Raw genomic sequence first — 24450 nt, 5'->3', positions numbered from 1 at the left:
TTCTTAATTAGGCCAAATGAGCATCTTGGACTACTTTGGTAGTCAAAGTTGATTATACCTTGGAATCACCTGGAGAGTTGTGGGCCTAACAGTGCCTGGGCCTCACCCTCAGAGATCCTGATTTAATTGGTTTGGAGTGGGTGCAGGTGCCAGTATTTTAAGAAACCTTTCCAGATGATTCTTTTGTATAGCCAGGTAGAAGACTACAGACATAAAAAAGAGTAGAGATTCTGAATTTAAAGAAAAGCTGAAGGATTTATTAATATTCTAGATCTTGCCTTGCTACATAAAATATCAAAATCCTTATCCTATTTGGGTGCTTAGTCCTAACCAGCTTCCGATTTGACCACACCTGCTTCCGAAAGGAAGCTGGAGGTTGAACTTCACACTAATGAGTCACACATGATTTTGTTTTAGGGCGAACTAAATCCTTTTAGGATGAATGCTCCTTTAAGATGATATTCCCTCCCAGCCCTTTCAGTGAGGTCAGTAACTGGGATTTCCACAAAGCAACCCCCTAGTCATCGGTTGTCCTTGCCTTTATTGGCAATGGCAGGACCACTTTAAAATAACAGGTGTATGAGTGAGGGTTGGAAGGGGGAAGGAGCACCAGAGACAGAAGTGATTAGGTGACATTGTCACCCTGCCATTTGTCTGCATGTCAGCTTGGCTTTTATATTCTTATTTCCAGGTCAAAATGTTCTCTTTACTCTTTTACCTAGAGCACTGAGGCCAAAAAAAATCAGAGGGTTTTTTAATGGAACAGCTTTGATGATGTAATTTTTACAATTCGTTGGTCAATGAGAACTCACTTCAGCTAGTAGGGAATCGTATTTGGCTGGGACAAACACAGACAAGCACTAGATTATGTTGCAAGTAATGAAAAAACAATTTTATGGATTTTGAAACCTAGTGTCTCTTCAACCCACACACAATCACAGCTCTAATGTTAATCTTTGTGAACTGTCACCAAGAGACTTGCTACAAACTGCCATCAAGGTTGATTTGGTTGCTAGTGGAAAAAAGGGAGATAATGTAATTGGCAAAAAGTGAGGCTGTTTTTGCATCTGTCTTGTCAATAGCTGAAGTCTTGTTTACTACCGGGTGCTATCAGTTAACTTCTTTCTAAATTCTGATCTTCATCATATGTCTTCAGTCTTCAGAGCTGTTGGAGAAAGGTCTATGTGAGTGAGTAGAGGTGGAAGGGATTGCCATCTCAAATTGCTTAGGTCGATTTAGAATCTAAAATAGGCCCATTGTTTAAAAAGAGCCAAAGTGTGGAGGATCTACCTTGTATTCTGAAGGTGACTTCTTCAGTCTGCAGACGATCTTGTTCGCTTCTATACCTATTTCCAATGTGCATACATTCAATTTCTTCTCTCTATCTGGGGAAAGCGTCTGTTCTGCTTCTTCACTTTCTATTTTTCCTAGTTTTTCTATTTTTCAAGTTTTCCCATACTGATTTGGGCTTCATGGCTTCTGTAGTCTCCTAAAGCTCTTGAAGAATGCACTCTAACATTTAGAACAAATTCTGGTTTTAGTGCTTGTTATGACTTCATATGCATCTCTCATCTTTCTAACACAGCTTTAAGAGAACTTTAACCCACTTTAGGATAGAAATATCTTATACTTCTGAATGTTTCTCAGCATCTAGCACAGCATTGAGTATATTCTAGGTAAAGACTTTAGTTAACGACCAATTAATGTTGGGCTACAGAGATTTGGTATAATAAATTTAGCATAGTGCTTCCTCTTGGGACCCTGGTTAATACAAAACGATATATCATAATAATATCCTAATATAGGTAGGTGTATAAAGGGATGTACTCATTTTTAAAATGCTACGACCTTTTCTTTTGTGGAGCTAAATATCTTTTTGTTAAAGTGGAGAATCACTTCTTAATTTATCATTTATGGAGCATCTATAATTTTTGAGGTTTTTTATTTAATACGAAAGTTCTCCATAGAACTAAGGAAACATGAAAAAATAGCAAAACCATGGAGAAGGATAACATTTTACAGATGGTGTTATTTTTTCTGAACACAGGTCTAGATGTGTCTGGATTTGGTGGTGCAGTTTATATGTTGTTCAGTTCTCAGTTTCCTTCCCACACTTCAACCCCAACTCAGGACTCTTCTCTGCCCTCTTCGGCTTCTCCACCCCAGGATAAGTTGTGATTCACACTCTGAGTGAATTGTGTGGATATTAGGCACTGCAGCCCCCTTTGGTCTGAGTGAGTCATTACAGTTTCCGTTCTCAGAGAATTAAAGTCCTATGTGGTCTAGTGACTCTCTGTTCCATGACCTTATATGACATTGCTCTGCATGACTCTTAAAAAGATTGAAGTCTTCCTCTGGAATTTCTTTCCTGAGTCTTTCCCAATTCATTTGAAACAATTCTGGTCTGTAATGCTGAGTAACCATGTCTGTTTAAGTATAACCTTTGAAATAGGAGATAAAGAAGAATGGGTACTGCATATAATTAAGCAAGTCATGAAGACTGAGGGTTGCAAATTGTACCAGGGGTCATAAGTATTAGATGACTACCACAACTTGCTTGCAAAACAGCTAGAATCAGTATAATATCTCTGATCTGCAGCCGAATCAGACATTGAGGTGAGTCCAAGCAGAACCATGTGCCAATATTAATGTTGTACATAACTTCTTGGTAGTTACATATAGGGCTGCTGATTTAGCATTATTTGTCCTTTGCAGAAATCTTCTTACTAATCCATATAATTGATGAAGATGAAAAAATAAACCATGACGGACAGAGTAGATATTCTGCCATGACAACTGAGACTGACAGAGCAAACAGCCAATAAGACTCATGCTTACCTTCAAATAGGGGAGATGGAAAGGGTAAGGGAGAGAGTTAGACATTGGGTCTACCACCCCGAACATTTGCAATAGAATCCTGTGATATTTCCAAATACTGAAATGACATGAGACAGGGACACTGTGGTAGTATTTGCTAGTGAGGGGTACCTAACATGTGTTCTGTCTCCCTGCCTCCTTCAGAAAGCAGTCTAAAGTCCCATAAGAGGGCAAATTCCTGGGGACAAGGCAACCCATTCCCATCTTTGAACTGCTGTAGCTATTGGCAATATTTTCTTTATATTTGGCATTTATATTTATCATATTCAAGCTTTTCTTTTGCATGTCTGCTTGGAACTTTTGCCCAGTTCAAGAATTGTTGAGGATATTTTGCTCTGTATTTTATGTAACTGCATCTAAATTTAGCCAGTACAGTCCCAGAAGTAATGGGAAAATGAATTGTTGGGTAAGATTTGACAACTTGAGAACATAGAGGGATTACGTGTTTTATTAATGATCATAAATAATGTATTTAACTATGTAACAAAATTCACTTGTTTATTTCCCACTTCAATTTACAGATTTTTTTTTACACATTTATATTACAGGGAACAAAAGTAAATGATAAAGTGTTAATAGAAAACCAGGACCAAGGGGAAGAAAATACAACTATGCTCCTCATATAAAATGACACAATTGCTGGGTGATATGATTTGGCTGTGTCCCCACCCAAATCTCATCCCATAATTCCTATATGTTGTGGGTGGGACCCAGTGTGAGATAATTGAATCATGGGGACAGTTTCCCTCATACTGTTATGGTAGTGAATAAATCTCACGAGATGTGATGGTTTTGTAAGGGGTTTCCTTTTTTGATTGGCTCCCTGATTCTCTCTCGCCTGCCGCCATGTAAGATATGCCTTTTGCCTTCCACCATGATTGTGAGGCCTCCCCAGACACATGGCACTGTAAGTCCATTAAACCTCTTTTTCTTTATAAATTACCCAATCCCAGGTATGTCTTTACCAGCGGTGTGAGGACAGGCTAATACCCTGGGGTAGGGCTTCAAGTTTCACTCTTGGATAAAAAGGTGAACATAACCAAGGAGAGAGCGAAACAATCCTCGAGCAGAAGCAAGCTTCATTTTGCACTGACATGAAGAGATTTACTCAAGGACCACTATACAGTGAATGATGATTCATGTCATAAATGATGTCCTCAACAGGTTTTACAGTAAACAAGAAAATATCTTTTATGGTTTTTCAAAGCAATATTTGGTAAAAGCTAGCACATTAATGTTAGCACTTGGTGAAGTCAGTTCTGAAAGGAGCTAGACTTCACCAAGTGCTTCACTATGTAATCTTTTAGAGGCATTGCTGGACTCAAAGACAGCATTCATAGACTCTCAAATTACTTTAACTTTTAAAAAACATTTTGAAATAATGCATATATACATATGGACAGATAAATTACAAGATACTGAAATGTATAAAATTAGAAGTAAAGAGCTCTTCCTTACTACTTCCTCTTAAGTTAGTCTTGTTCCCCAGAAGTAGTCCCATTGTCGTTTACTTCTTCTGGAATTGACATTATAATTTTAAGTTCCCGATTTATCAACTTTAGACCACATGCATTAACCCAGTGATTTATAAGATGAGGGATTAAAATAAATTTAAACAATTCTATTTTTCTTTCTTGATTTCCTAAATGTGTTGGTTATATTATTATTTTCAGTTTTTTCTGATAGTTGAAGGACTGTGTTTTGATTTATAGATTCACAGCATTTATTAACTCTCCACAAAAATGAAAGTTTCAGTGTACTTACACTTCTCACTTCCCTTGACCTGATTTTATTTATTGTAGTGTTTTTACATTGCCACGATTTATATTTCCATTATATTGTTTCTCCTTCCTTCCTTCTTTCCTCTCTGTTTCTCTCCTTCTTTTTCTCCCCCAACCATTCTTCTATATAATTCCTACAACATCTTTCTTAAACCCTTTTTGGACATAGGTTAGATCACCTGGACTGTTTTCTATGTTTTTAAACTTATCTTCATATTTCCCATTTCTTTAAATTTTCTCTGTTTGGGGAGATTGCCTTTATTTCTCTTTCTACTCACTAACTTCAGATTTATAGACTTTATTATGCAGCTTTTTTACTGCCTTTATGCAAATATATTTTTATTTTTATCTTTGAGACAGAGTCTTGCTTTGTTGCCTAGGCTGGAGTGCAGCAGTGCAATCTCGGCTCATTGCCCTACGCCTCCCAGATTCAAGCAATTCTCCTGTCTCAGGCTCCCAAGTAGTTAGGATTACAGGCCAGCACCACCATGTCTGGCTAATTTTTGTATTTATTTATTTATTTTTTTCAGTAGAGATGGAATTTTACCATGTTGGCCAGGCTGGTCTTGAACTCCTGACCTCAGGTGACCCGCCTGCCTTGGCCAACCAAAGTGCTGGGATTACAGGTGTGAGTCACCATGCCTGGCCTCAAATATATTTTTCACTACATAAATATCTTGTTTTCTGATTGCCTTCTTTTTCATACCAGTTACAAAAATGATATTCCTCAAATGTCTCTGAGGATACTAAATGAGATTTAAAAAAAGCTCTTCTGTCCTGTTGTTTACTCCATAGCTAGTTATTTTATCTTAGACACTCTCTTTCATGATGTTAATTTTTCTTACTTTTTCTGGCAATCCTTTGTGGTCCACTCATTTTTGGTATAGGTAGCTGGCAAGCATTTCCTTTGAAATTCAGTTAATTAAGGCTTTTAATAGTACAATTATTGATTTTGTCTGGTTATAAATAAATGCAAACCTATTGCATAACATATACAAAATGCAGAAAACAGAAAAAGTTAAACATGCATCACCTAGAGATAACCACTGTTAACACTTTTGGGTATTTTCCGGCACACACACATACACGCAAACACATACATACACAGGGTCCATCTCTCACTATTTCAAGATAAGTAGCATATACTGGAAAAGAGAAGGTCTCTGCTGACATGAAGATTATGGTTTGGTAATATAAAAGATAGAACTAAAATAATCACATAGATTAAGCATCATTACAAATTGCTGCAAGTGCCATGAAGAAAAAGACGTAGTTCCATGATTTCATATACAAGTAAGAAAAGAATATAGAGCTGAATTGGGGTGATAGGAGCCTTCTCCAGGGAATTGAAATTATGTCCTGAGTAAGACTTAACTAGATGAAGAGAGGGAGATCATTTCAGGTAAAAGAAACATATAAAAAGGTCCTGTAGCAGAAAAACAAACAAACAAACAAACAAACAAACAAACAAACTTCAAAGTAAGAGAGAGAAGCTAGAGTGCTACGGTGTGAGAATGAAGGAAAGAAGCCGGTACAGGAGCCTGGAAAGGTAGTTAGAAATGAGACTGTGTGGGGTCGGCAGATTGTGTTTAGGATTTTTGTCTTTATCTTAAAAGCAATGACAGGACTTTAAGCAGACGGATTGGTAAACTTAGATTTGAGTTTTGAAAAGGTCACTCTGACTGCGATGAGGATAGCCATCAGAGGAGTAGAGTGAGTGTTAGGACACAAGCTAGGAGATTATTACAGTCACCCAGATGAGAAGTGATTGCTTCAATGGTGCAGCGACATGGGAAGTGGGGAAAAGTAGTTAGAGGGAAATGCCCAAGAGGTGCTGAGATTTCCAACTACCACAACTAGATGGATGGAGTTGCTACGTACCACCATGGAATGCTATCAGGAGACCAGCTTTGTGAGAGCTTTGAGTTCTGTCTTGAACATGGATGGATTTTCAGAAGTTTTGATACAGTCAGGTAAAGATGTCAAGCTGACAGTTGCTTATTTATGTTTAAATATTAAAAATGGATCTGAGTTAGATGGTTGATTTACATTGGAGAACCATAGGCCTAGAGATGAACTAAAGCTATGGCATGGGGGAGATCTTAACGTACGGAGCATTCTCTGAAAAGATGGCACTGGTTTATAATGCATCAATAGCATAAGCATACCTGTTTTTCCACACTCGTGACAATAGAGTTGGTCCTTGAACAATCCAGAGATTAGGGGTGCTGACCGACATGCAGTTGAAAATCCACCTATAACTTTTGATTCCCCCAAAACTTTACTAATATTGTTGACCAGAAGCCTTACTGATAACATAGTCAATTAACACAAATTTTGTATATTATATGTATTATATACTATATTCTTTTTTTTTTTTTTTTTTTTTGAGATGGAATCTCGCTCTTTCACCCAGTCTGGAGTGCAGTGGCGTGATCTTGGCTCACTGCAAGCTCCAACTCCCGGGTTCACGCCATTCTTCTGCCTCAGCCCCCCGAGTAGCTGGGACTACAGGCGCCCGCCACCACACCCAGCTACTTTTTTTTTTTGTATTTTTAGTAGAGACGGGGTTTCACTGTGTTAGCCAGGATGGTCTTAATCTCCTGACCTCATGATCCACCCGCCTCAGCCTCCCAAAGTGCTGGGATTACAGGCATGAGCCACCGTGCCTGACCCATATATACTATATTCTTACAGTAAGGTAAGCCAGAGTAAAGAAAATGTTATTAAGAAAGTCATAAGTTAAAATATAGTAACAATTCATTAAGAAGTGGATCATCATAAAGGCCTTCATCCTTATCATCTTCATGGTGAGTAGGCTGAGGAAGAGAAGAGGCTGGTCCTGCTATTTTAGGGGTGGCAGAGGCAGAAGAAAATTCACTTATAAGTGGACCTGCACAGTTTAAACCCATGTTGTTTAAGGGTCAAGTGTACTTTGTATTGTTAAATTTTTGAATCTTTTCCAAATTGACAGATTAAAAAATGATAGATCCCTGTTACTTTGGCCTGAATTTCTAAGGGAAATTGAGCATCTCTTTTTATGTTTCTTAGCCATTAATGTTTCTTTTTCCTGTGACTCTCCATGTAATAAGAAAGTACATTTTTCTGTAGAGAAAGGCCATAGATTTGTCAGTTCTCAAACTGACTCTCAGATGGTTCAGAACCACCGATTTTGAGTTGCTCTAAACACTCAGATGGTTCAGAACCACTGATTTTGAGTTGCTCTAAACAAAGGAAGTTTAATCTTCCACATTTCAGCCCTTCAAACATTTACTGGCTGCCAATCTGGCATCCTTCAGCCACCTGTTCCACAGGTACTGGGATGTAGGGTATTGCAGACTAAGAAAGAGAGGAAATTTCCACAGGAATTTTTTTCATTTCCTCCCTTTCTTAGTTCACTAAACCTTGAGATTTCTGTCTTCTCAAGTTGAGCCTCTAAGTGTGGCAGTGATTTCACTGCCTTGACTTTGGGATCACTAGTGCAGACTGGGACGGATCTAGCATATTCCACATTCTCCCTTTCTCCTTTTTTATGTATAGAGTCTTCCTGCTTCTAACACTTTCTTCTCACAAAACAAGGAAAAGCTTGTTTACGCTGTGACAGACACTCATTCCCTTCAGTCTGTTAATTTCTAGATATTTGGTTTGCCGAATATTTCTTTCTAATCACAGGAAACAGCAGCAGCCTATGTGTCAGGTGGGGAGTGGGGAAATGAGGTGCCCACTCTTACAATCAGCAGCATTCAGGGCTGGCTCTTTTTGTCAATGAGCTGTGCTTTAGGCCATGGAAAGGTTTCCTGAGGCTGTCACTAGGGGGAGTGTGAGACAAATTTTTCACTTAGAAAATGCCAGAAAGAGGGTTGGAATGGAGGGGCATAGAAAACACTGAAAACTTAGGAATTTCTATGCTGGGTCATAAAAAGCACTGGAAACTTAGGCAGTGGGGCTATGTCCTACTAAGGGCTATGCTTCCAGCAGGTCCAGACCCACACTCAGTCCTGTATACTGTATAGTCCTGTATACTGAGTATGGGTCTGGACCTGCTGGAAGCACTGCCCTTGGTGGAGCATTCACCAGCAGCCAGAGACTCAAGACAGGGCAGTCTGAAGAGGTCAAGGAGGAACAGGGAGGACTGACATTCTCTGCCCCTCTAGGGACAGTGAGGGCTGTAGGGCTTGTAGAATTCTTGCATCCACTCTCTGGGTAGTTGTATATCACTTGGATCTTGCCTTGATTCAGGCATGCACTGTCTTCTATAGCATATCTTTTTGGATTTGCCATATGGTAATAAATCAAGGAGATACCCCAAAGCATGAACTCAGGCAGCATGATATGAAGGGGTAAAAAAACATTTCGTGAGTCCTACTTGGTACAAACCACAATTCTAAAGCCAATGGAGGGCAGATAAAAAGGAAAGAAAAAAGAAAAGCTATAATCCTTGGACTTGCAGTTTTAAACCTTGTTTGGAAGTTCGTAGTATTTCCATTTCCTCCCTTTCTTTATTTCAGTATTGCCTTCTTCATCCTATATTGTTCACATTTGTTTCTCTCTGTGTCTGTATTTATAAATAATTTTGTGTCTGTTTCTCAGTCGAAAAGAGACTTTTCTCAGTCTGATATTGTTCCTTCAGCTCACCCTAAGCCCTGCCCAATTGCTCTCCCTTTCCACAACCAGACTTCCTGAAAGTGGTCTCATGGCCATCACTTCCTAATCAGTCCGGTCCTCAACCCACTCTGCCTTGGCTCTGCTTACATCACTCCTAGAAACACTTTGGGCAAAGATTGCAAAAGATGGCATCCACCAGAAAGGACCCCTGCACCCCTATCTCCTAGCCACTCAGTTTCTCTCCACACAGACAATGATGGTGAGGATTTCGTGTGTGTGTGTTATCCCAGAAATATTATATACATGTCCAATAAAGTTTATTAATATGTCTTCCCCTTTTACATAAAGATACCATGCTGTACACATTGTTTTGTACTTTAAAAATATGTGTTGTCTCTTGGTGACCTTTCCATATATGGTTCTTTTTTGTTTTTTAAGTGCAAGTGCATCATACTGTGCTGACAAAATGTAGCCAACCTGCTTTTAGTGGGTATTTAATGTTTCCGATATTTTGCTACTAGAAACAATGCTGAAATGAATAAAGTTGTACACATGTCACTGTACATGAGTGTGAACATTACTGCAAGACAGAGCTTGAGAATTGGCACTGCTAGGTGAAAGGTATATGTGTTTGTAATTTTAATGTATATTGCCAAAATGACATTACTTCTGCCAGAAATGTGTGAAAATGCCTGTTTCTTCACCGCTCTCAAACTTTTTGCTTTTTGCCAATCTGATAGGTGTAAAACAGTATCTCTAAGTTTAACTGAGCATCTTACGTGCTTAGCCTAAGAGCCATTTAATGTTGATTATTTTTAAAATACAAATCAGATCATATAATAATTTCTTGATATTGCTGATAGGTCTTTACCCTTGGACACAGCTCAAAGTCCCAAGGTGGTCTTTCCTCTACCCTCCAGCCTCCTTTGTCACCTCACCTCTTTCCCACACTCAGTGATCCAAGCTCACTGGGCTTCTTTCTGTTCCTGGAACAATGTCCTCTCTTTTGCCTCTGTCTGCAATACCCTTCATCTCAGGCTTCACGTAGTTAACAACTGTTGTCCCTAAAGACTCAGCAACTCAGAGAAACCCTCCACGCTGTCCGCCTCCATATGCCTGGGCTTAGCTCCATTAGGTTCTTGTGATTTTTTTCCATCTCTAGCACAGTTCCTGGAAGGATGTTGGCCCTTAATACATATTTATTGGATGGATGAAAGACTGAAGGTCGCTACAACTAAGTTTCCTTTGTCATTAAAAAAAAATATATTCTGATTTCCAAGCAGAATTTCGGCTGCCAAGTGAAAATTTCCAGATAAATTTATCCTTTTGCTATTGCTATCCACAGATTTCCTTTTCTGTTTTTTATTTTTCCCCTTAATTAAAAAAAAAAAAATCCTAGAAATAAAAGCCTCTCAGAGTCCATGCAATTCAAACTCATTTTTCTCTGAGATGTGATTATTTAAGGGCAGCATGTTTTTTGCTGTGGCTTCTATTAAAGAAAAGATCAAATGTTTTGAGATGCTATGTAGTTCTAACTTTCTTTTAGTGGGAATGGAAAATATTTGACTTGTCCATTAGTAGGAGCCATTAAGGCTGATCGACTTGAGTTGGCCATTGGAGCTCAGAACCCGATTTCCTTCAGTATGCGTGTATCTCATGGCTCCAGTTTGACTCTAAGTGAAACTGATTTTCACATCATGCTTTAGGGAATGTCTGTTCTGGTACATACAGAGAAAGCTACACTAAGGGGAGTCGGCAGGTCTTGTTACTGATCCTGATGCCATTGGTTGACGACTAGCCATAGGACTGGAAAGTTCTCTCACCAGCAAAGCAAGGTATTTAGATTGGTTACTTACTAAGCTCCATAGTTCTGATATTCTCTAATTTTACATATCTTTCTGTTAAACTTTACTAAAACATTTGACATCTTCCATGGGAAAAAAAAAAACTATTTTCTAAGAATTCAGTTTTACTAAGTATGATTATTCATTCATTCATTTCCCAAATGGTTCCACATCTACTCTTGGACAAAATGATGACAGATTGAACAAAAAAATCAAATTTATGAGCTAATGGCAGTCACTTTTTTTTTCATGTAGGAACTCCATTCCCTTGAGAATCCCATTCATATGTTTCCAGGACTCACTGCGAGGTGTCCTCTGTGAGTTCATGATCTGTGTGGATCATTTCTAGTTCCCGGTGCCGGTCTAGGAATGCAGTGAGCCTGAGATGCTCCAGCATTCCTGTCCTTGTTTTTACCATGCTGAAAATCCTTTTCCACAAGATTTTTTTTTTTTTTAATCTTCCCCTGAGCTGAAGCCTGAGGAGTAAGGATGTTGTTGCAGCTGACAGCTGAGCGGACACAGTGGCCATCGTCGATCTGAGGCCCCAGAATTCAGCTCCCTGCTGATCTTTCCAATCACCTATGTCCTTACTCCTGAGGCTGAGGAGTAAAGGACACTCTAAGATAAAGTGATGTGCTCTATGAAAATGCACCAGAATTAAGGCAGATTAGGCCTGATTTGTCACCCAACTTAGTTTATTCATCTACTGTTCATTTCATGCACCAGAAGTAAGGCATAAATTCCAATTGTGGACATGGTTGGAGCATTTTTTTCAAGGAGACTTTTACCCTTAGTTAGGTCAATGATTGCAGCATAGAAATGAAGGAGTTTGGGCTAGGAGTAGGGTGAGGTTCACTTAGGTTCACCTGTCAGCTGTCTCAAATTTTAGTTTTGGCTAGCCAGGACCCTAATTATAAATTCATTCTATAAATATGTTAAATGCATTTTTATAAAATTATCTGTTTTTGCCAGACACTGTTTTAAGGGACAATTGAGTAAGTTAGAGTATATAAAATATAGCTACAGCGCTAAATAACTTATACTCACATTAATAAGTAACAATCAATAAGAGTGATAAATGTCAATATGAAAAATTTAAAAAATCAGCATCTATTTAGGGAAATATTATTTTCAGAGGCTGAATAGAGAAGGGATTCATAGGAGTCCTCCTAATGCAGCTGGTCCAGGAAAGACGGGAAGAGTTTGGTTTGTAGAAATGAGAACCAGAGAGATTCAATCAACAAATATGCCTGAATAAGGGCTGCTAGTGCCAAGAGTGAGGAATGTAAAGGGGACTGTGGAATGGTTAATTTTGGCTGAACTGGAGTAAGGATAGGGCAAAGAGATTAGTAGGAAGTGAACACAGCTCTAGATTGTATTCTTAACAGTCGAAAATAATAATGCCAATTTATTAATAATGGTGAAGTTAAACTTAGGAATTGGGAAAGCAATAAAGAGTGTAATAGTACTTTAGATTCTATTTCATCAAATTCATCACATTTAAAAGCATTTTGATATTTAAATAAATTAATTATTCTCTGAAATATTCATATGTATGGAACCCCTGTAAAATACTGACTATGCATTGGGCTTTATTGCTTTACTATTTCTGAATCATGCTGCTTTTTTTTTTTCTAGTGCATTTCACCAAAATTCACATATGTGGTATTGAACATTCCCTTGGGACACTAAAGGAGAGAGTGCTGTAAGCAAGTAGTGGCATCTTGACCTATGCTATGGGCAGAGTCCAGGAGAGGCGAGGCATAATTGTGGTGGTCTGGGAGACACAGGCTGTCTCCTGTGGGAGGGCCACGGCTATCACTTAGAAGTGGCATCTTTCCAGAAGTACAACAATATCACAGCTCAAAGTTGTACATTCTTCCAAAGTCATTTGGGAATGTAAAAGCTTACTCTAACCTATACCACTGGTGCTGTGTTTCATAGGGGTCCTCATAGTTGACTACCACAACCCTCTGTGATGTGTTCTCCAGGATTTTGTCCCACTAAGGGTCTATCACTGAAAGCCTTTTCTGTACAAATACTGCTCCATTCAGTAGCTGTTACTCTGAGAGAATCTTCTGATTACATAATAATAATCCATTCGTCAAACATTTCTTATAGTTGCCTTTGAGGAGTTAAAATCATTACAATCCTTATACGTATGTGTGTGCATATATATGTGTATGTATAAAGTTTTCATATGTAAAATCAAATTTGAGAGAGCTTTTCATTTCATAATTGGAATCTTGGCCTCCAATATGAATCTTCTTATGACTTACAAATGTAATGTAAGAATCTTTTGTGTTTTGATGGGAAGTAGATCAGAACTCCAAGAAAATTTTCCTGGCACCTGGTCTCATGCAAGGGCAATAAGTAGGTCAAAAACCTATGAGACCTGCAGAAGAAAGATGGGCTCTGCTCCCAACCTCCTCAAAGCTGCCCAATGGCCAAGAGTAATTCTAAACTCATGTATGTGGAAGCCGTGAATATCAGTCCAAAGAAACATGGAGATGCTATTTCAGGGTGTTTCATTCCAAAAATGTGGTTTCTTTTAAATGTGCAATAGTGTACTGCCCAGGTTTGGTAGAAGAAAAAATAAAGATGGATATATGTAATTAAAATAAAACCAGGGCCATAGGAGACTGTTTATAGAACAGTAAAATGTTTTTACAGGAAAAATCTGAAAAATCTCAGACCCAAAGGAGAAGCTATTTATTTTTCTTCTATATAATTTATCCAATGTTGAAGTTGCATCAACCCTGGTGGTGGGGTCTGCAGAGGCAGAGGCAGGCTTCTTTGTCAGCACCAAGGCATATTGCATTGTTCTTAGCCAGTCTTCTGTCATTTCACCTGGCAGAGACTGCTTGAATTCTCTCTGACCTTTAGTGAAGAGACTCATTCTCAGCTGACGATACTGACAAATTGAACCAGCATCCCAGGAACATCTTACTGCTCAGTGGTATGAAGTAGAATCCTCTGTTAGGATTGTGGGTGAGATGTGTGGGTCATATTTAATAAACTAGAGAAAATAATTACCATCCCATCCATCTTAAGCTTTGATCAACTTAATATCGAGGTGTTGAGGAGTTGGAAAGAATTTGAAAGATTAAAATAATTGGCCAGGTGCAGTGGCTCATGTATGTAAAATCACAGCATTTTGGGAGGCTAAGGTAGGAAGATTGCTTGAGGCCAGGAGTTTGAGACCAGCATGGGCAATGTAGCAAGACCCTGTCTCAACAACAACAAAGCAGCCAGGCATGGTGGTAAGTAAGCAGTGAGGTATGATTGTGCCACTGAGTTCCAGCCTAGGTGACAGAGCAAGACTCTGTCTCTAAATAATTAAATAAATAATCTAAAATTTAAAAGAAAAAATGATGAATTGCAAAAAGTCAAAGACTATGATATTTTATCGCTGCAGAATCAGAGTCGATTTGTTTCCACCAAATGCTTTTCACCCAAGAGTCCAAACCAATAAAAGCTTGTTCTTTTGGATGTTATTTGTTTCTATTGTCAGCCAATTTAGTGGGAGTTATTTTTGCAGGGGCTTAGGAAGGCCACCCAAGCTTGTTTGGTATTTTCTAGTCATTTCCTAAAGTGTTGAGATCATCTTTCCCTTCTCATCTCATTCCTGACTCCTCACTCTACGTTGCCCACAACTTTTTCTCTACTCCTCTGAAGCATAAATTACTACTTTGTCTCAAGGATAACAATGTTTTCTGACCTCAGGGACCATTGATAGCTCATTTGAAGTCCTTTCTCTCAGCTGCAGGCTGCCCCTACAACTCACCTATTCTCTTCCTCTCCCGGATGAAGCCCAGAGCTAGGGTTTGCAAATCTGAGCTTTAGCAAAGTCATGTGATGCTCTAATTATAGGAGACATTTGGAGACACTCAAATATTTTGTTGCAACCCCCACTTCTCCCTCCTCATCCAAGAATGTTTTCCCTTAAACTTGAGAGATGAGTCAGAGATAGTGAGAGCTAGAAAAAAACGAGTCTCTCAGGAGAGCTGGCAGGGAAGGTCTGCCTTCAAAGCAAGTTCTTTATGGAAAAAGTTTTTTCTCAAGACTACCAAATATATTAATTATGCAAGAAAACCTTGGATAGGCTATTACTACCCAAATGTGTTAGCGTCTGTCAGCCTGCCAATGTATGAGTCTTGGAAATACTCCTTGCACCGTCTGTTTTTCTCATTGGGCTTGTTGACATACACTGTAGCAACCTTGGCCTTCTCAACTATACCATGTCAAATATCAGTTAAACTTCACTTTCTGTCTTGACCAAATTCCTATGAGTCTGGCCCTATGTTGCCAAGGGGGAATGCAAACTTGGCTCACTGTTCCCTGCCCTTTTAAATATGCTGTCACCCCCTGAGATTCCTCTGTTCAAACTAAGTGCAGACCATTACACAAAGCAGGATGGTCTACTTAGCATCCAGCAAAGGCAAGTGCAGTTCCACACGTACGTGCAGTTTTGAGTGAGGTGCATAAGAGCACATCCATGGTAAGAGTCTTTGAATCCTGGAAGATAGGGTTGTAATAGGTTTTGTGTGAAGTGTATCTTTTGCATTCCCATTCTTTGAACTTTGGTATCCGAGTATGATATATACAGTTACTTTCTATTGATAAAAATTTGATTAACTGGTCTCTCTGATTGGATAATATCTTTTATAGCATTTAGAGTAGGTATTATTTGAGGAAACTGTAGTTTTTTAAGGAGCATTTTGTGGTGCTTGATTTTTACAATGGGGGAAAACACAATTTCATTTTATTTTCTTAAAGAAACCTTCAATTAAAAAACCCCAGTATTAGACTTCTTATTCTCTAAAAATAGGCTTTTCAAATGTGCAGGAGTTAGAAAGGAAGAAGATGATATAGAGGTGGGTGTACAGGTTTTCTGGGCATTCCAAATACAATAACGGTCCAATCTAGGCCCCTAAACCTGTTCTCCCTTCTGTGGTCCCTCTCTGAGACTGGATCTACCACAGGTCTGAAACATCTCATTGGTTACCAAAATCCCACCGGTTCCACTTTCAAGGTGATTGCTCTGCTTGGTCATGGCTTTAATTCAGGTCCTTCCCACTTCTTCCCCTCACTATTCCTCACTTCTTCTCTAGCTCACATCCTCCCTCCACTTGACAGCTGGAATCATCTTCCTGAAATGCCAGCTGAGACTATTACTTAAATGCTCAAAATCTCTCTGTGCATTTTTATTACCAATAAGAAAAAGCCTTTGCTCCCCAGATGGCCCAGAAAGCCCTTGGAGAGCTAACTGTCTTTTTCTTGCTTCACCTCTTGCTATTCTCTACTCCTGCTACTTTGTTTCAGAACTATTTAATGCATTGTAGTTTATCAAATCTTCGATTTTATTTCTTGCTTCCCTGCCAGTGAAGATTCTCCTTGGAATGTTTGTCCATTTTGTGTATGTGTGTTGAATGAACCCCTACTTACCCTTTAAAATTTCACTCAGTCACTACTGCCTCTTTGATTTTTTTTTCTGTATGTTAAATCTTCATGGCTTATTGTATATATTATTCTGTAATATTAATACATTCTAGTTTATTTATCTTTCTTTAGATTTAAAAATCATTTGTGGCCACTTATAGTAGTCATTAAATGTGTATTGAAATGAATATGGTAGAGAATTTTAATGAAATTGCTATTGCAGAAAAAGTACTTGAGAACTTAATCCTAAATCACATTCCCTAGAAGGTGACATTATTTGGACTTGCAAGCCAAGCAAGTAGCCTCAAGCTTAGGGATATATTACCTCTTGGATCATACCAAGCAATGTCTTGAGTGCGAGTGGGCTTATAGAAATAGTCTTGAATAACTGCTTACATGGTACTCAAAATTTCATTCATAATATAAAGCTCACATTTTACATGTAGTAATTAATAGGCTGATTACTGACTTCCTTTTTATTTTGCATGAAAGTAAAAAAACCTTTGTATATGTACATTTGGCTTATGATATTTGGCAGAGATATTTGCACTTCCTCATTTACGGTAACTATTATTATATTTGAATCAGTTGCTTTTGGTTTCAGTCTGTTAGGCAGCTTCACTGACTTTGTCTTGCTTGTTGTCTTTTAAAGTTGAACATTCCTATGCCTTTATACTGTGAAAATATTTCCTTATTCCCTACGTAGGGATATTCATCAGTGTCACAATTTTGCATCTGGATGAAATTGTTAAAATATCATCTGATTTTTTTTTTTAAAACAGATCAGATAGAAGCAGAAAAGTGTTTTGAAAACTTTGTACAGCTGTTTGGTGGCCGAGCCAAGCCCAGCTGGTCTCCTGACCTATTTCAAAGCTGGTGCCCTTTCCCCTGCCCATATGACCTCCTTCTATTGGACATCTTCATTGGATCTCTTCTTCTCTCCAAACCTCCTTCAGAGCAATCAGTTCACTTTACCAGATTAGTATCTGTGCTTTCCGTTTCCTCTATGCTCCTGGGTATTGGGGGAAAAATGTTGGTACTTATTGAATTTTCTATTTCTTGTTCTAGATTTCATGTCTCATATTTCTTCTATAAAAGTTGAAACACTACTTTTGTTTTAAAATTCCTGTGACTTGGTTAAGGCTTTCACTTTCCTTTATTTGATTCTGTGGTTTTTCTATATTCTTACTGAGTATATTTTGTGTTTACTTAGACCGTCTATTTTTTATTTGTGGAGTTAAAATATGTGATTCCTCTCATTTTTCTTTCCTCCACATTGTCTTTAATAAAAAAGAATTCCAAATTTTGGTTAGTACATTCCATTTCCTTATAAGATATCATGTGTTATTTTGTCTGGACATTAACATTCTTTACTTAAATGAAAATCTTCTTTATAGAATTCTTGAATATCAAGGTCAGAAGATTCATGATCCAAGCTAATTTCCAGTGCTTTGATTCCTCTCTCTGTGTTAAGCCTTTGCTTGAAGACATCCAAAGATAGAGAATTCAGTATTTCCCATGAAATCCCAACTGCCTCTGGACACACTACCTTTTAGAATCTTCTTTTCATCCAGTTGAATCCATCTCTTTTAGTAATATAATTCTGACCTCAGAGCCATAAAAAATAACTCTTGTTCTACTTTCAGCCAGCTGATTGTGTATTTGAAGGCAGCTTTCATTTCCCCCATGACTGTTCTTCCTCAGGCTAAACATTCCCATTTCCTCCAAACCATGCTCCAATCATTTGGTTTTAAGTTCCCTCCTCCTGCTGATTGCTTTCCCTTGTATGTGTCTGTCAAAGGCCCAGAACTGACTGCCGTTCCCCAGGTGTTTTCTGTCCAGTGAGGCTGAGCTGTCCCTTTCCTCCTGATCTATGCAATTGTGCCTTTCATGATTGGCAGATTACTGTTAATCCACACCAAGCTGTTTGTTGCGGGCTGAATTGTGTCCTTCCAAAGAGATTTGCTGAAGTTCTAACCCCTAGTACCTCAGAATGTGATCTTGGAAACAGGTCACCTTTACAGAGGTGCTCAAATAAAATGAGGTCATTAGGGTGGGCCCTAATCCAATATGACTGAGGTTCTTATGAAAAGGGGAAATTAGAACGTAGTGACAGACATGCACAGAGGGAAGGTGGTGTAAACCCACAGGGAGACGATAACCCTGTGACTACAGTGGTGCATCTACACTCTAAGGAACGCCAGGTATTGCTGGCAAACAAGCTACAACAGGCAAGGAAGGGACAGCTGCCAGAGAGAGCACAGCATTGCTAGTAACTTGATTTTGAACCTCTGGCCCTTAGAACTATGAAATATAAAATTTCCATTGTTTTAAGCTACCTAATTTTTGGTACTTTGTTATGGCATCCCTAGAAAAATTATACGCTATCCTTTCTCTAAAATCCCCTGTTTTCTGTTCCCCATTCTCTAATATTTCTTTCCCTCTCTTTTGTAATAATGCTCTGGTTCTTTCAACCCATGGGAAAGGCCCTATTTTTTGATGTTTAATTTTTGTTTGACTTGGCTCATTATTTAAGCCATTTGAGATCCTTTATGGCCTGTTTCCATCACATGGGTATTTGCTATCTGTCTCAGCTTTGGCACTTTCAGAATTGAGAAACCTTTCTCAAACCACAAGTAGAAACATTGCATAGGATAGGAAAGATGCTCTTGGAAATCCCTTTAGGCTGACACTGACTTCTTCACCAAAGTTATTCAACCCATTTTAAAGTCAACTAACTCCCCTTATCCAATTTATAATTCTCTTCCCTGAATACAAAGTGAAATATTTTAAGAGACTCTGTCCAACATCTTGCTGCAATCATGATATGCCATATTTAGATCATTTTTTTCTTGCCAACTTATTAACTCTACCAACAATTAGTTTCATCTCAGTTGATTTATTTCTTATTATCCCTACTTTCTTTTCATGTATTAAAAGGCAAGATTTTAATAATCCAGTCAAGAATCCTGCCCAAAATGAACATCAAATCTTCTGGTTTAAGATTTGAGGAATTTGTCTCTCCTCTTTGGAAATGTACACCACAATGGCCCATTCTCTATTTTTTCTGGCTTCTCAAACATTTGTTTCTGAGAACTCTTCCCCCACCCCAAATTATTCTGTGATTTTGTTCAGATCATGAGACTTAAGTTATTTTAGAGCCACCCTTAGAATCTCTATATTGTTCTTGGGTTTTGGGTCTATCTTATCATTATTTCTTCTGACCTTTCCAAGCCTAACATTGTGCTTCTTGACAAAGAAGATGAAAGCATGAGTTGAAACTAAGTCTTACGCATATAGAAACATGTGATAATAATTATGTCTTAAAAGTTTTTACATTGTAAAATAATAAAAGCATTTCTGACACTTACTCAATTCTCTAGATGGGTAGCTACCATTATCACATATGTTTTCTTGCTTAAAGTTTTACTTGACACGAGGGTCAGTCACTGCATATTTCTTTAAGCATCCTTTTTCTCAGTGTTGGCTATAATTATCCTTTGTCGACTTGATAAAATTTCAGAATGTCCTGGTATATCCTATCACATTTTGACTAGATAATTCTAGAAGATGACAGAATAGAAGCCAATACCAATATATAAGTCATGTGCATTGTAGTATACATTTTTATGAGACTGTATCACACTAGAGAAAATAAGTTCCGTATGTAATACGCGAAAACACTCAGTACTTAGCTGTTTAAGGAGTGTCAGATAAAATTTGAGTTGTTTTAGGAAATCAAGTTCAAAATAGGTTTCTTGTCAATAGTAAGACAAATGTAAAAGGCATTGGACCCAGAGTAGATTGTCCTTGTTGACCAGACCTGCCTATTGCCTAAAGTAGGACATGGCAGTGGATGCATGAAGACCTGACACTAGGTCATCCTCACTGGATGACAGCCTGATTGGCAGCCAAGCTGCAGTAATACAAACAAGGAACAGCAGAGTGTGTGGGTTGGAGGTGGCAGTCCTCAGACACTCTTCAGGCACATGGTTGGCATTGGTGCTGGAGAACTAGGGCAGGTCATGTTTCAATTCAATTCAACTAATATTTATTAGGTAGCTGCTATGTGCCAGTTGTTGTCTGAAGTGTTGGCAGTTTTGGTAGGCAATACATATAGCACTGGGCTAGGTTTGGGTCAGATCATCACACTCTTTAAAGCTATCTTGGAAATATAAAGGCAGGACTATGGGCTTTCCAAGGAAGCTAGGATCCCAGGAATTTATTAGAATAAATGTTATTAAGGAAGTCACAAAGAGAGACCTTGGGTTGGGGAGCTCAGGAGCAGAAAAGTGTTATCAGAATGAGTTATCTGTTAGGCATGCAGAAATGTGACTTAAACAGCATGACAGGCACTCACGGGTCAGCCTTTTGTTAACCCTCTCCCAAGTTAGACTGCGATTAGAGTGTTGGGCAGAGCAGCCACATTTTAATTCTGGTGAGAATGGAATAAGGCGTGGTGGGCAGGAGGGCTGAGAAGATGAGGGAGGCCAAGATTGTTTCCATAATCTTTAATCTAGGAATTGGGTAAGATTGAGCCTGTTGGTGTTTTTTCTAAGTCACCACTAATTGTTTGCACTATTTCTCTTGCATCTATTTAATATCAAATTGTGGAGAAGATAGCTGAAAGCTACTGATTAGAGTTGTGCATTCCATAAATTGTGCCAGGGAGGGCCTATGACTAGGGGATAGAGCAGAAGAAACAACATTTGGCCATCAGAAAATTCTGGAAGATGTTAATCTTGGAAAATTCAGGCACTCAGTGAAACTCTGAATTCCTCCTGTAATGTTCCTGATACTATGGTCACAATTATTTCTACACCACTTTGCTATTAACCAGAACCCCTTCTGGCCTGCTAAGCTTTGAACATTGATATAACTTCTGATTATTTTTAAGTTTCCCTTTTATTTCACAAATTTGGCTAAAGGGGATTTTTTTTTTTTTTTTAATCAGACTATGTACTCACTAAACTGACTCTTTATGTAGGATGGTCCATAATTTAAATAACTAACACCCGTTTCCTCTGAATAATTATTTGAGAACATATTTGATAGGCAGAAATACATTTTATCTAATGCTTGAGGTTGCTGTAGTTGCTATCACACATTTCTCAAAGAGCTGGTGAGATAGGTTTATTTTTGAACATATCCTTGATAATGATAGCAAATGGTGCCATTTTTCTTATCAATTTCACTAACAGACTTCTTGATTAATCTGATATTGCTGTCAGAAATGAACTTCACTTTTTCTTAAGAATAAAAACTACATGAACACTGTATTCACTGCCTTTTATGACTTTGCTCTAGTTAATATACAACCAACATGTTTTTAACATTCTCTTATAAGTAAGTGAGAGATTGGAAAACAGTTCACAGCACATTATTTGGCACTGTAAATGTGTAGTGGGTGTTTACTTTGATAAAGGTGAATATTGTTTCACATATTCTTAATGACAACATAATCACTGGTTCTTAACAAAAGCTGTAAAGTCCTACTACCCTCATTTAATCTCTTTCTGCCTTCTTTCCTCTCTCATTCCTTTTCTTTCTTTGATATGTCGACAGCTACTTATTGAGGGCCAACTATGTGATTGGGTTGGGCACTGTACCCTGCCCTGACAGGGCTTACACTCAAGTGGGAGAGAGAGCCATTAAAGAACTAATTATGAAAAATAATTTATGAGAAATGCTGTCTCTTGCTTATTGGCAACAAGGCTTCTTTCACTGGTAATCTGAAGTCCTTCATTCTGTGACCTTTGCTTGTACCTGTCCTACAAATCCCTGAGCTTCTGGCTAGAGGGAGCCATAAACCAAACTGATTGAGTCTCCTACAATTCACACAGCCATCTGCCCTCACCTGGGGCCATCGGAACTAATAACTTTGTATTATGTCTCTTAAATGTATTTTCAAGACTGCTATTCCTAACCTTTCTACTCTTCTTAATCACAAAACTTCAATTTGCACAATCTCTCTCTCCTTTCATGAGAGGTTAAGGCCAAGAAAATTCTTCAGCTCAGAATTTCTCTGATCTAGCTCAAGATTTATGTTCCAAAATGATCTATTGATTCTCACATAACAGCATTTCTCCTTTTTCCTCTCTTTGAATAAGAAGTATCACTTTTAAGGACTTGTTCTTTTTATCCCATGTCCTGTGATCTTTTCTGGCTGCTTTTTTCCATAAACAGTGTTTTTTTTTTTTTTTTTTTTTTTCATTTCTCTCCTTCTCTCTCTCATCATTGTTCTTTATTTACAAACTATAAAAGGGCCCAAATCTCCTTCACACTTAAAAGACTAGGGCTGGGTGTGATGGCTCACACCTGTAATCTCAGAAATTTGGGAGGCCGAGGCAGGTGGATCATGAGGTCAGGAGATCGAGACCATTCTGTCCAACATGGTGAAACCCTCTACTAAAGTACAAAAAATTAGCTGAGCGTGGTGGTACAAGCTACTTGGGAGGCTGAGGCAGGGGAATTGCTTGAACCCAGGGGGTGGAAATTGCATTGAGCCAAAATTGCACCACTGCACTCCATAAGCCTGGCGACAGAGTGAGACTGTCTCAATCAATCAATCAATCAATCAATCAAAGGCTAAGGGAAACAACAGCAACATCAACTGCCATTAACAAAACCAAAAACATGTGCTAACTTCTTGTGCTGTTAGTTTATCTCACTATTTCCTTTCAGAACATTTCAGCGTGCATCGATTACTTCTAATTCCTTACCACTCACTCTTTACCCTCCTCCCCCACTTCAAAATTAAAAATATTTTCTTTTAAAGATGATGTTGAGTGACTAGCCATTTTTAAATTCATTAACTTATCTACGAAACAATTATTTGGCTACTGTCCTGTGACAGGTACTATGATAGGTTGGGAGTAAGACCCCAATCCATGCTTGTGGGGAATATTTGCCCTGCAGTATAACTATTAGTACAAATATGGCATTACAAGACATGGTGATTCCCAAATACCATAGTCTTTTTTATTCATTTTTGCAGAAATAAATGGTTTCAGCATATGTGGTTCTTGCAACAATGACTTATACATTCCATTGCATTGTACTATCTAGGTTTGTTCTTACATTTGGGAGCACTCTTTCTCTGCCTCCTTCACTGGCTGTTGGACCTCTCCACTAGTTTTTCCCCTTTTATATAGGCATTGCCTACACTTCTGTCTCTAATCTTTTGAGACATTGCCAGCAATGGCTCTGTTAACTGCTGCAGAAAGACAAAGATCTAGCAGAGTTGGGACTTTGACTTTTCACTGAACACTAGGCTCAGAGGAACAGATCCAGCAGTAAATCATGGGAAAAAATCCAGCCAGGCACGCAGAGCATGGTATTCAGAGACAGGGCAGATGCCCAGTCAATATACAGCATTAGGAGATGTTATGCATGTAGGACCTGAAGATCTTGATAATTAAGACCCTTGTTCTCCTGAACCATCTCAGTAGTCTATTTTATTTGCCTCTGTGTTCGATTATACATTTTAACTCCAGACTTATCCTGAGGAAGCATAGCTCTAATAATGCCATTGTCTTTCTAAAACACCTTGAATAACTCCTAGCATTCAAAATTCTCCATGATCTGATGTTTTAAGCCTCATTTGTATACTTTCCCCATTTGGGTATTACATTTTCAAACTGTCTTTCTTGCTAGTTCATGAACACGCGCTATGGGATTTTCCTTGTTTTTCCTTGCTTTTCCAATGCCTCCTTTTCCTATGACTCCAACCCCACCCCTTCACCCCTACCTGTAGTCATTTTATTTTAAAAAAATTAGCCAATTGCCAGTTCCTCCAATATGCTCCTCAAATTATCATTCAGAAAAATCGCATCCTTCTCCAAATTTCTAATGGTATTTTTTTCATGTTTCCTTTGACATTTGCCACAATAAAAACCACA

The 24450-nt window shown here is 38.4% G+C and overlaps 2 long non-coding RNA genes across 6 annotated transcripts in view; one reads left to right on the top strand and one right to left on the bottom strand.

Moving 5' to 3' along the window:
- LOC110743116 overlaps window positions 1–24450 on the top strand; it is a 123516-nt gene that overhangs the window by 61499 nt on the left and 37567 nt on the right. The window lies entirely within an intron of this gene.
- LOC103883816 overlaps window positions 1–24450 on the bottom strand; it is a 67733-nt gene that overhangs the window by 39295 nt on the left and 3988 nt on the right. For 4 of the 5 annotated variants that reach the window (XR_002521630.2, XR_002521632.2, XR_002521629.2 and 1 more), the window contains exon 2: window positions 19921–20112. This is a non-coding gene — a long non-coding RNA (uncharacterized LOC103883816). Of the gene's footprint in view, window positions 1–14041; window positions 14084–19920; window positions 20113–24450 lie in introns of those variants that run through there. The other variant, XR_001901936.3, reaches the window with a different exon arrangement.

The sequence above is a fragment of the Papio anubis genome, chromosome 6 (assembly GCF_008728515.1).
Source record: "Papio anubis isolate 15944 chromosome 6, Panubis1.0, whole genome shotgun sequence".
Classification (NCBI taxonomy): domain Eukaryota; kingdom Metazoa; phylum Chordata; class Mammalia; order Primates; family Cercopithecidae; genus Papio; species Papio anubis.
The sequence above is the reverse complement of the archived record's forward strand: the minus strand, read 5'-3'. Positions and strand labels throughout refer to the sequence as shown.